The following is a 12,209-nucleotide window of genomic DNA, read 5'->3' as shown; positions in this document are numbered from 1 at the left end:
CCAAGAATATATAAAAATACATCATGATGGGGAATTCCCTGGTGGTCCAGTGGGTAAGACTCCGCACTCCCAGTGCAGGGGGTCTGGGCTCGATCCTTGGCTGGGGAACTAGATCCCACATGCATGCCACAACTAAGAAGCCCACATGCCGCAACTAAGACCTGGCGCAGCCAAAATAAATAAATAAATAAATAATAAAGAGGTTTTTTAAAAAATACATCATGACCAACTGAGGATTATCAAAGGAATACAAAGCTAGTTCAACATTCAAAAATCAGTGCAATTCACTATATCTACAAAGTAAAGAAGAAAAAACGTATGATCATCTCAATACATGCAGAAGCCTGTGACAACATTCAGTATCCATTCATGACAAAAACTCTCAGCAAACTAGAAACAGAACTTTCTCAACTTGATAAAAGACATCTTTACTACTACAGAAACAAACAAACAAACTATAAAGAATATCATGTTAATGGTGAAACACAAATGTTTTCCCCCTAACATCAGGAAAAGATGTCCACTTTCAAAACTCCTCGTCAACATCATACTGGGGGTCCTAGCCAGTTCAACAAAGCAAGAAAAAGAAATAAAAAACATACAGACTACAAAGGAAGACATCAAACTTCCTGTATTGGCCAATGACATTACTGTCTATAAAGAAGATCCCAAGTGAGTTTAGCAAGGTTTTAAGAAACCAGGTCGGCATACAAAATACAATCCTATTTCTACATACTAGCAATGGACAACTGGAAATTGAAATTTTAAAAGCATCATTTACAAGAGCACCAGAAAGCATGAAATACATACTAATGTTACAAAATATGTGCAAGGTCCATTTATTAAAAACTACAAAACACTAATAAAAATGTCAAAAAAGGTCTAAGTAAATAAATATAACATGTTCATGGCTCAATATCATTAAGCTGTCAATTCTCCCCTAAGTAATTTACAGATTCAATGCAATGCCAATCAAAAATCTCAGCAAGATTTTTTATATATATCAACAAGCTGATTCTAAAATGTACCTGAGGGAATTCCCTGGTGGTCCAGGGGTTAGGTCTCTGTGCTTTCACTGTCCAGAGCCTGGGTTCTACCCCTGATCAGGGAACTAGGATCCCACAAGCCACGCGATGTGGCCAAAAAATAAACAGATACAAATTAAGTAATTAATTTAAAAATTAAAATAAATAAAATGTCCTTGGAAAGGCAAAGCAACTATAATGCTCAAAAACAATTCTGAAAAATAACACAGAGAACTCATACTACCTGATTTCAAGATTTAGTATAAAGCTACAGTAATCAACAGTGTGGTAATGGAAAAATGAAAGACACAGATCAATGGAACAGAACACAGAATCCAGAAACAGACCCACACATACATTACCAACTGGCTTTCAGCAAAGGTACAAAGGTAATTCAATAGAGAAAGATGTCTTTTCACAAAACACTGCTGGAACAACTAAACACCCTTATGCAAAAAAATAAATCTCAATCCACACTTTGCATCATTAGAAAAATATAACTCAAAGTGATTCATAAACCTAAATGTAAAATTCTGAATTATAGCAGAGGGCAGACAGCAGAAGAAGAACTACAATCCTGCAGCCTGTGGAACAAAAACCACATTCACAAAAGATAGACAAGATGAAAAGGCAGACAGCTATGTACCAGATGAAGACACAAGATAAAACCCCAGAAAAACAACTAAATGAAATCGAGATAGACAAACTACAGAAAAAGAATTCAGAATAATGATACTGAAGATGACACAAGACCTCAGAAAAAGAATGGAGGCAAAGATCAAAAAGATGCAAGAAATGTTTAACAAAGACCTAGAAGAATTAAAGAACAAACACCTACAAGAATTAAAGAACAAACAGAGATGAACAATACAATAACTGAAATGAAAAATACACTAGAAGGAACAAATAGCAGAATAACTGAGGCAGAAGAACAGATAAGTGACCTGCAAGACAGAACGGTGGAATTCACTGCTGCAGAACAGAATAAAGAGAAAAGAATGAAGAGAAATGAAGACAGCCTAAGAGACCTCTGGGACAACATTAAATGCACCAACATTAGCATTATAGGGGACCCAGAACGAGGAGACAGAGAGAAAGGACCCGAGAAAATATTTAAAGAGATTATAGTCAAAAACTTCCCTAACATGGGAAAGGAAATAGCCACCCAACACCAGGAAGCACAGAGAGTCCCAGGCAGGATAAACACAAGGAGAAACATGCCGAGACACATAGTAATCAAACTGACAAAAATTAAAGACAAAGAAAAATTATTGAAAGCAACAAGGGAAAAATGACAAATAAAATACAAGGGAACTCCCATAAGGTTAACAGCTGATTTCTCAGCAGAAACTCTACAAGCCAGAAGGGAGTGGCATGATATATTTAAAGTGATGAAAGTGAAGAACCTACAACCAAGATTACTCTGTCTGGCAAGGATCTCATTCAGATTCGACGTAGAAATCAAAAGCTTTACAGACAAGCAAAAGCTAAGAGAATTTAGCACCACCAAACCAGCTCTACAACAAATGCTAAAGGAACTTTTCTAAGAGGAAAACATGAGAAAAAAAGGACCTACAAAAACAAACCCATAACAATTAAGAAAATGGTAATAGGAACATACATATTGATAATTACCTTAAACGTGAATGGATTAAATGCTCCAAGCAAAAGACACAGGCTCACTGAATGGATACAAAAACAAGACCCATATTTATGCTGTCTATAAAAGACCCACTTCAGACCTAGGGACACATTCAGACTGAAAGTGAGGGGATGGAAAAAGATATTCCATGCAAATGGAAATCAAAAGAAAGCTGGAGTAGCAATACTCACATCAGATAAAATAGACTTTAAAATAAAGAACGTTATAGGAAACAAGGAAGGATACTACATAATGATCAAGGGATCAATCCAAGAAGAGATAGCAATTATAAATATATACACACCCAACATAGGAGCACCTCAATATGTAAGGCAACTACTAACAGCTATAAAAGAGGAAATCGACAGTAACACAACAATAGTGGGGGACTTTTAACACCTCACTTACACCAATCGACAGATCATCCAAACAGAAAATGAATAAGGAAACACAAGCTTTAAATGACACAACAGACCAGATAGATTTAATTGATATTTATAGGACATTCCATCCAAAAACAGCAGATTACACTTTCTTCTCAAGTGTGCACAGAACATTTTCCAGGATAGATCACATCTTGGGTCACAAATCAGTCAATTTAAGAAAACTGAAATCATATCAGACATCTTTTCTGACCACAACACTATGAGATTAGAAATCAATTACAGGGGAAAAAAATGTAAAAAACACAAACACATGGAGGTTAAACAATACAGTGCTAAATAACCAAGGGATCACTGAAAAAATCAAAGAGGAAATCAAAAAATACCTAGAGACAAATGACAATGAAAACATGATGATCCAAAACCTATGGGATGCAGCAAAAGCAGTTCTAAGAGGGAAGATTATAGCTATACAAGCCTACCTCAAGAAACAAGAAAAATCTCAAATAAACAATCTAACCTTACAACTACAGAAAGAAGAACCAACAAAACCCAAAGTTCATAGAAGGAAAGAAATCATAAAGATCAGAGCAGAAATAAATGAAATAGGAACAAAGATCAATAAAACTAAAAGCTGGTTCTTTGAGAAGATAAAATTGATAAACCATTAGCCAGACTCATCAAGAAAAAGAGAAAGAGGACTCAAATCAATAAAATTAAAAATGAAAAAGGAGAAGTTACAACAGACACCACAGAAATACAAAGCATCCTAAGAGACTACTACAAGCAACTCTATGCCAATAAAATGGACAACCTGGAAGAAATGGACAAATTCTGAGAAATGTATAACCTTCCAAGACTGAACCAGGAAGAAATAGAAAATATGAACAGACCAATCACAATCACTGAAATTGAAACTGTGATTAAAAATCTTCCAACAAACAAAAGTCCAAGACCAGATGGCTTCACAGCTGAATTCTATCAAACATTTAGAGAAGAGCTAACACCCATCCTTCTCAAACTCTTCCAAAACATTGCAGAGGAAGGAACATTCCCACTCATTCTATGAGGCCACCATCACCCTGATACCAAAACCAGACAAAGGTACTACGGAAAAAGAAAATTACAGACCAGTATCACTGATGAATATAGATGCAAAAATCCTTAACAACATACTAGCAAACAGAATCCAACAACACATTAAAAGGATCAGGGCTTCCCTGGTGGCGCAGTGGTTGAGAATCTGCCTGCTAATGCAGGGGGCACAGGTTCGAGCCCTGGTCTGGGAGGATCCCACATGGCGCGGAGCAGCTAGGCCCGTGTGCCACAACTACTGAGCCTGCGCGTCTGGAGCCTGTGCTCCGCAGCGGGAGAGGCCGCGATAGTGAGAGGCCGGCGCACTGCAATGAAGAGTGGCCCCCGCTTGCCACAACTAGAGAAAGCCCTAGCACAGAAACAGAGACCTAACACAGCAAAAATAAATGGATAAATAAACTCCTACCCCCAACATCTTCAAAATAAATAAATAAATAAATAAATAAATAAATAAATAAATAAATAAATGGATCATACACCATGATCAAGTGGGATTTATCCCAGGGATGCAAGGATTCTTCAATATATGCAAATCAATCAATGTGATACACCATATTAACAAACTGAAGAATAAAAACCATATGATCATCTCAATAGATGCAGAAAAAGCTTTTGACAAAATTCAACACCCATTTATGATAAAAACTCTCCAGAAAGTGGGCACAGAGGGAACCTACCTCAACATAATAAAGGTCATATACGATAAACCCACAGCAAACATCATTCTCAATGGTGAAAAACTGAAGGCATTTCCTCTAAGATCAGGAACAAGACAAGGATGTCCACTCTCGGCACTATTATTCAACATAGTTTTGGAAGTCCTAGCCACGGCAATCAGAGAAGAAAAACAAACAAAAGGAATACAAATTGGAAAAGAAATAAAACTTAAAAAAAAAAAAACCTCTGAATTATAAGAATTCTAGGAGAAAATACAGGGGCAAGTCTTTGCACTCTCAGATGGGGCAATAATAAGAAAGCAAACAACTCTAATTCAAAAAGTTTAAAACTCCAATTCAAAAAGATACATGCACCCCAATGTTCACAGCAGCACTATTTACCAAAGCCAAGAAATGGAAATAACCCAAGTGCCCAATACACACACAATGGAATATTATTCTTTTTTTTATAAATTTTAATCAACTATAAAAAGATATTTGGAGGACAAATAGGGAAAGTTGAATATGCACTGAATAATTCTATAGAATTGTTCATTTTTTTAGGTGTTATTATATTTGGTTATGTAGAACAAGGATTAGCAAACTTTTTCTCTAGAAAGTGAGATAGTAAATACTTTCTGCTTTGTGGACCACAGGGTGTCTGGTAACTGTTCTGTCAGTGTAGCACCAAAGCAGTCACAATATGTAAACAAAGGAGCACTGCTGTGTCCCAATAAAACTTTATTTATTAAAAAACAAATGTTCATTGCAGCTCTATTTACAATAGCCAGGGCATGGAAGCAACCTAAATGTCCATTGACAGATGAATGGATAAAGAAGATGTGGCACATATATACAATGGAATATTACTCAGCCATTAAAAAGAAACGAAATTGAGTTATTTGTAGTGAGGTGGATGGACCTAGAGTCTGTCATACAGAGTGAAGTAAGTCAGAAAGAGAAAAACAAATACCATATGCTAACACATATATATGGAATCTAAAAAAAAGATGGTTCTGAAGAACCTAGGGGCAGGACAGGAATAAAGACACAGATATGGAGAATGGACTTGAGGACACGGGGAGGGGGAATGGTAAGCTGGGACGAAGTGAGAGAGTGGCATGGACATATATACACTACCAAATGTAAAATAGCTAGCTAGTGGGAAGCAGTCACGTACCACAGGGAGATCAGCTCAGTGCTTTGTGACCACCTAGAGGGGTGGGATAGGGAGAGTGGGAGAGAGATGCAAGAGGGAGGAGATACGGGGATATACGTATATGTACAGTTGATTCACTTTGCTATAAAGCAAAAAAAAAAAAAAAAAAGGCAGTAGGCCAGATTGGCCTGAGGGCCACAGTTTGCAGACAAAACTCTAGTGACAGAGAGCAGAGTAGTGGTTGCCCATAGCAAGGTAGGCAGCAGGGTGAGGGCTGAAGGCAGAAGTGTCTGGAAAGCAGCACAAGGGAACCTTCTGGAGTGACGGAAACATTCTATACCTTGATTGTGTTGCTGAGTTACATGCATGGATACATTTGTCAAAACTCATCAAACTCCATATAGTTAAAATGGGTGCATTTTATCATATAAACAATAACTCAGTAAACCTGATTTGTTTAAAAATGTACTTTTTTCAGGTGACAGCATCAGTGATGTAAAAAGCATGCCCTTTGGAGCCAGAATAATCTGAGTTCAAATGTTAGCACTAAAAATTTAACAACTTTGTGACCATTGTCAAATCACTTTTGAGGGTGTTTCCTCCCCTTAAAACGGGTTAATAATTCCTGCTTCATAGGTTGGTTTCAAAAATGAACTAAATGTATGTAAGACACATAGTATAACATCTGGCACATAAGAGGCACACTCCCTGATTAGTTTTTAATTTTTTAAAAAATAATTTAAGAAGATGAGTCAGTAAAGATCAGACAACTACACTAGCTTCTTTTTTTTTTTTTTTTTTTTGCAGTATGCGGGCCTCTCACTGTTGTGGCCTCTCCCGTTGCCGAGCACAGGCTCCACACGTGCGGACTCAGCGGCCATGGCTCACGGGCCTAGCCGCTCCGCGGCATGTGGGATCTTCCCAGACCGGGGCACGAGCCCGTGTCCCCTGCATCGGCAGGAGGACTCTCAACCACTGCGCCACCAGGGAAGCCCTACACTAGCTTCTTTTGTACTCTTCTGGAACATTCTGACATTCTTTGCTCACTGTTTACTGTGGTTTCACCTGACTTCAAGCACTGGCATCCAATGTCAGTTCCTGTGATTTCAGAGTAACTTGGGTCTCACAGCAAGCACTGAGTTTAGAAGAATACTCCATGAAAAATATGTTATAAAAGGAAATCTGAGAAGAGCCAAAAGTAAGAAGTATCCATTTTCCCAAGTAAGGAGAATGGCAATAGAAATGGTATAATATTTATAAAGAAAAACCAATAAACTTAGTTGGATGTTTTCTCTTTTTATAGACTAGGATTTGAATTTTATCCAAACCAGTAGCCAACCAGCAAAACTACAAAATGACAAAGCATCTGTATACTGCTTTATCTCGAGCGTTTCTCACAACAGTAGTGGTAGTAGGTAGGATGACAATATCAAATTTGTGCTTATTTTATAAGTAAGGATACTAAGTCTGAGACAGTTGAAGTGGCCTGCTTAAGGACACACTGCCAATAATTGGCGAAGTTCGGATGTTAAGTCAGCCATGTGGCCCCGTATCATATGCCTTCAGTAGACATCACCATCAGAGGGTTATCTTGGGTTTGTGAAACTCTACATAACTCCTAGGTGCTGTTCTCTTGCTTGACATCTTTGGCTGTCTAAAAGACTAATTCATTACAGTGTGACATACTTAATTCCTAACCATTCAGGAATAACTAGGCTTTTGAGGTGGTGAAGACTATTTTTGTGGCCGAATATGGGCTTAAGATAGGATCATTAAGTGAAAATTCAGAAGGACTGATTTCTGGGACTTCCCTGTTGGTCCAGCGGGTAAGACTCTGCACTCCCAATGCAGGGGGCCCAGGCTCGATCCCTGGTTGGGGAACTAGATCCCACGTACATGCCACAACTAGAGTCCACATGCCGCAACTAAGACCCGACACAGCCAAAATAAATAATAAATAAATATCAAAAGGACTGATTTCTAATAGAAGAGCCTAGAGTGACATAAATGGTAAATCCCTCACATCATCTCCTTCTCCCCATCCCAATACCCACATCACACACACTGATATCCACACCTTCCCCACGCTCTGAACACAGCTCTGAAGAGGTAAAAAAGGAAAACACACCATTGTCCCACATAAGTATTCGTAACTATCACAGTATCTCAGTATCAGGTCTACTGGTCCATTCTCTGAGCAAGGACTGACAAAAATGGGTTATCTACCCATCTTCTACTTATATGTCCCAATCAACCGAGAGGTGGACCACAAGACCATAAATGTGAAGACATATGAATGAAACAAACTTCCTTCCACAAACAGCTTCCTCCTCTCCCCCCACTTACAGTGGGGTAAGACAGCCCGACAGTGACTCGGGAGCACTGCTTCCAAATGGATGCCTGTCCCCATCAGTAATAACCAAGTTTATTCAAGCACACTTCAATGTTAACTTTAAAAGAGGGGATTATCAAAAGTCCAAGTGTGTTCATCTAGCTTTGTCAACTTTGTTTTTTTCCTCAATCTGTGAGCCTGGTCAAATATAATTTTTAAAGGTTTACTATAATCCTTCATGGTTAACTTTTTGCCCTTATTTTATAAGAAAACAAATGGAAAGATGAGATTCAATATATAGAAATGTCCATGACAGGTTAATATTTCTAGAATGTATTTATTCCACTTGGCATTCTGAATATTCTAAACAAAGCTGGTATAACTGATTTAAATCACTGTTTCCTTCCGCAAATGTGTTATCTTGAAGGGAAGTAAATGATTTGCTCAAGTCTCTGAATTGTACTACTGCTATATTAACCCACAGTCCAGTCCCATCTTAATCAAGTTTGAGAAACGTAGTCATAATCCATGCCTGTTATTTTTCAAAATTAAGGTAAAATAAGGAAGAAAAGCTGGAACTAAATAACTCAGATATCCTATTACAAATGTTGAAAACAACCCATCTCTAATGATTTCCTAAACACTATAAATGCATAGAGTTCTATCCTACAGAGCCACTCTGCAAAGCCCACTCACAGACTAAGAGCTGACTGAGAAGATAAAACTGCTGTTTTCTATTAACATTCAGTTCAACCCGCACCTTTAAAAAACTGCATTTAAGACTCTCAATTCTCAGAAGTATTCCCCCTTTACGAAACAGCTAAACCACTGTTCTCAGAAGCATCAGACTTCTAAAAATGCTTTCTTAACTCATACAAAAATTATCCAAATTATTGTCATTACAGCTACCAGGTAACAGGCACCTACTTAATGTTTGGCACACTATGAAGTACGTCACATAGTTTCATTTATTGCTAAGAATGCTGTAAAGTATGTTACTATACCTTACACAGTAGGAAACTGAAGCTCTGAGGGGATAAGTGACCTGCTCAAGGCTACCCAACTAGTCAATGGAAGGGTGGGGATTTGAACTCAAATTTACCTAATTCCAAAAAATGTACATTCTTCTAAACTGTGCTACCTCCCCATTTCACAACAGAGGTATGAACAGGCAGAGGAGTGAATGGATTTGTCCAGCAGTCTTAATCATTTCACCAAGGGAGAAATTTTCTCGATTAGAACCACTTTCTGAAATCCATAGCGCACTATTTAAACCTCAATTCTTTTCAAGAAGTAATTAACAGGTTAAAAAGAAAGGTTAGAAATCCTTATAAAGTACACTAAATTTCATCACAGATCTGCAAGTGAGCTGTCATGTTTAACAAGTCCCCAGAGTCAGTGGTTCTCTGGGTACCACACTAGGGTGAAGTACCAAGCACTTCACCCAATTCAAATGCATCCTGAGCACCTGAGCTGTGTTAAGACTCCTTCCTGGCACAGAGGCACAAAGCTAAGACCCATCACAGCCCTCAGGGAGTTAACAGGCTAGAAGAGGAGTCCATTTATACTACATATGCAGTTACTATTAGGCAAAAAAAAAGAAGTGTGAGAAATCCTAAAACAAAAGTATGTATAACATGCTATCAGAGAGGGAAAGCAACTGGCCTATTTGTCACATGTTCTAAGTAGTGTTTGTTTACATTTTGTCTCTCCCTGACAACGCCTTCCAACCTCTGTCACCGTCCCTCCCCACAACCGCCCCACACACAGGTACACACAGTACACACAGCCACACAACCAGGAAGGAAAGCCCTAAGAGCAAGGATTACGATTCCTAAAAGTGACCTTGTTGTTGTACTTTAAAAATACAAGCTTATGCCATCAGGACATTTTTCTTTAGCTTTGTCAGGTGAAGTAAGTTGCTTTTTCAAAGCAAAATTAGGCCAACCTAACGAGGAAAACCCGGGCAACACTTCACATTTTACTCACTTAGCATGAGAAACCAATCAACGCATATTGACCCACACCGGATTTCTCAAATTTTTCTTGTTAATTTAGCAGATGGCAAAGGGATATACAACTGATAGGAACACATTCTGGTCATTTTGTCCCACCACGCAATTTTACAGACATTTAGGCTTGGTCCACCGGGGGGATTTAAACAGAGTAATTCTCACATCATAAGGCAAATGAACTGAATTCAGCAGAACCGATGCACCCAAAGCTGCACAAGGCTTGTACTTCTTGCAGTCTGCAAATCCCCTAGAGACCACGAAAGCCTACAGGACTGTAACAATGATTTATCTCAGCTGATCACAACTCCTTTACAAACTTGCAAAAAATGATCTTTCCAAAACTGCCAGCATTTATCCTGATCTGGGCAATCCAACGGTTTAAAAAAATAAAGTTAATTATGAAAATAAAACTGGGAGGGTGGGGAGGGCTGTTGAATAAGAAAAAAAGGCACACTGCTTTTTCCTTTGGTTCTATATGCCTGGGGCAACAAACTCTCAAAATAACTTCACTGAGGAGTGTAAAAGCTAAGACGAACACCAAAATATTGCTCAATCCAACTTACACTGTTAACTCCTGAGTTCACAGTAAGATCTAGAAACTTAAATGTGACGGAATCATTTTGCTGTAAGAACTAGTTCAAAAAAACAAACAAAAAGCCAATCCTTTTTTCTGAAAGAAAAACTCTTGAGGATTTCCCCCACATTTATTTTAAAATCTTAAAATACGGGTTGACTTTGGGGGGAAAAGGGGGGAAGGGAGAGGGGTTCAATAAGCCATATTTATCCAAAAAAAGTTTGGTTTGGTCTCAAAGTATGGCTGCATTTGAACTCGACAGAGCTGAGCCCGTGGCACAGTCCCAAAGCGGATCCCCTCGGGCTGCACGTCTCCGATCCGCGCGGGTGCCCCAGCCGCGCCCCCGGGAACAGGCGCCGAGAGCGCCCCCCTAAGGCGGGTAAGGCCCGGCGTGTTTACCGCTCGCGCCGGTCCCCGAGAGCCGCTCCCTCGCGGCCGCAGCACTTGTTCGCCGACTCCCGGACGGGAGGGACCCGTGGAGCAGCCGCAGCTCCCGGGGGCTACCGCGGCCCCCGCTCCCATAGAAGCCGACCGGGCAAGGCCGGGGGTCCAGGCACCTGAGGGGACATGGCGGCCGTGCCCCCCACTCCGGGAGTGGAAGCGGCCCCGAAGTTGGGCTGCGGGAGCGGCAAGGCGCGCCGCGGCCCCGGGGCAGACAATGCGTGAAGGGGGCCGCGGAGGGAGGCGGGGGCCGCAGAGCCCGGGGGCGCTCCCGCGCCGCCCATTCATCCCCGCCCGCGCGCCCCCGCCCAGCCCCCGCAGCCCCGGACCCCCGCTCCGGCCCCCGCCCGGAGGACCGGCCGCAGGGGGAGGGCCCCGCGCTCCCCACCCGCGACCTCTCCTCAAATCACAAAACTTCCCCCAACTCCGCCAACTAAGTTGCGCTCTCACCGTGAGGCGCCCGGGGCTCCCCCGCGGGCCGAGCCGGAGCAGCTCCGCACCTTCGCCGCGGAGAAAGACAATAGGCGGCCGTTCGTCCAGCGGCAGAGGCGGCGGTGGTGGCAACGGCTTGAAACTGCGGCGGCAGAGGCGAGGAGCGGGCGCGGCGAACTCGGCGGAGCCTAGGAGCTTTACCTCGGCGGCTCCAGCTCCCGGCTGGCCCTCCTCACAGCCCCCACCAGCCCGCGCATGCGCCACAAGCTACTCGGGGATGGGCGGGGCACCCGGGGAGGGCTGTAACGCCTACGAGCTCTCCTGTGAGTAAGCGCGGAGCCGGGGGCCGCGAGCCGGGGTTGCACAGCAGAGCTGTCCATCAAGCTCCGTGAGACCAATAGAAAGACACCTGGGCGGTCCCCTCGGGTTGCTAAGGAAGGCTGAGGTTGACCGCA

General features: G+C 41.3%; 1 protein-coding gene across 9 annotated transcripts in view; it reads right to left on the bottom strand.

Moving 5' to 3' along the window:
* The window catches only part of LOC308614814 (A-kinase anchor protein 13-like), a 360,148-nt gene extending 348,157 nt beyond the window's left edge, over positions 1-11,991 (bottom strand). For all 9 annotated transcript variants that reach the window (XM_081229549.1, XM_081229552.1, XM_081229551.1 and 6 more), the window contains exon 1: positions 11,773-11,991. The gene's annotated coding sequence lies outside the window, so the exon portion shown is untranslated. The remainder of the gene's footprint in view (positions 1-11,772) is intronic.
* Positions 11,992-12,209: the final 218 nt, after the last annotated feature.

Source organism: Mesoplodon bidens (assembly GCF_964165515.1).
Source record: "Mesoplodon bidens genome assembly, chromosome: 3".
NCBI lineage: Eukaryota > Metazoa > Chordata > Mammalia > Artiodactyla > Ziphiidae > Mesoplodon > Mesoplodon bidens.
The sequence above is the reverse complement of the archived record's forward strand: the minus strand, read 5'-3'. Positions and strand labels throughout refer to the sequence as shown.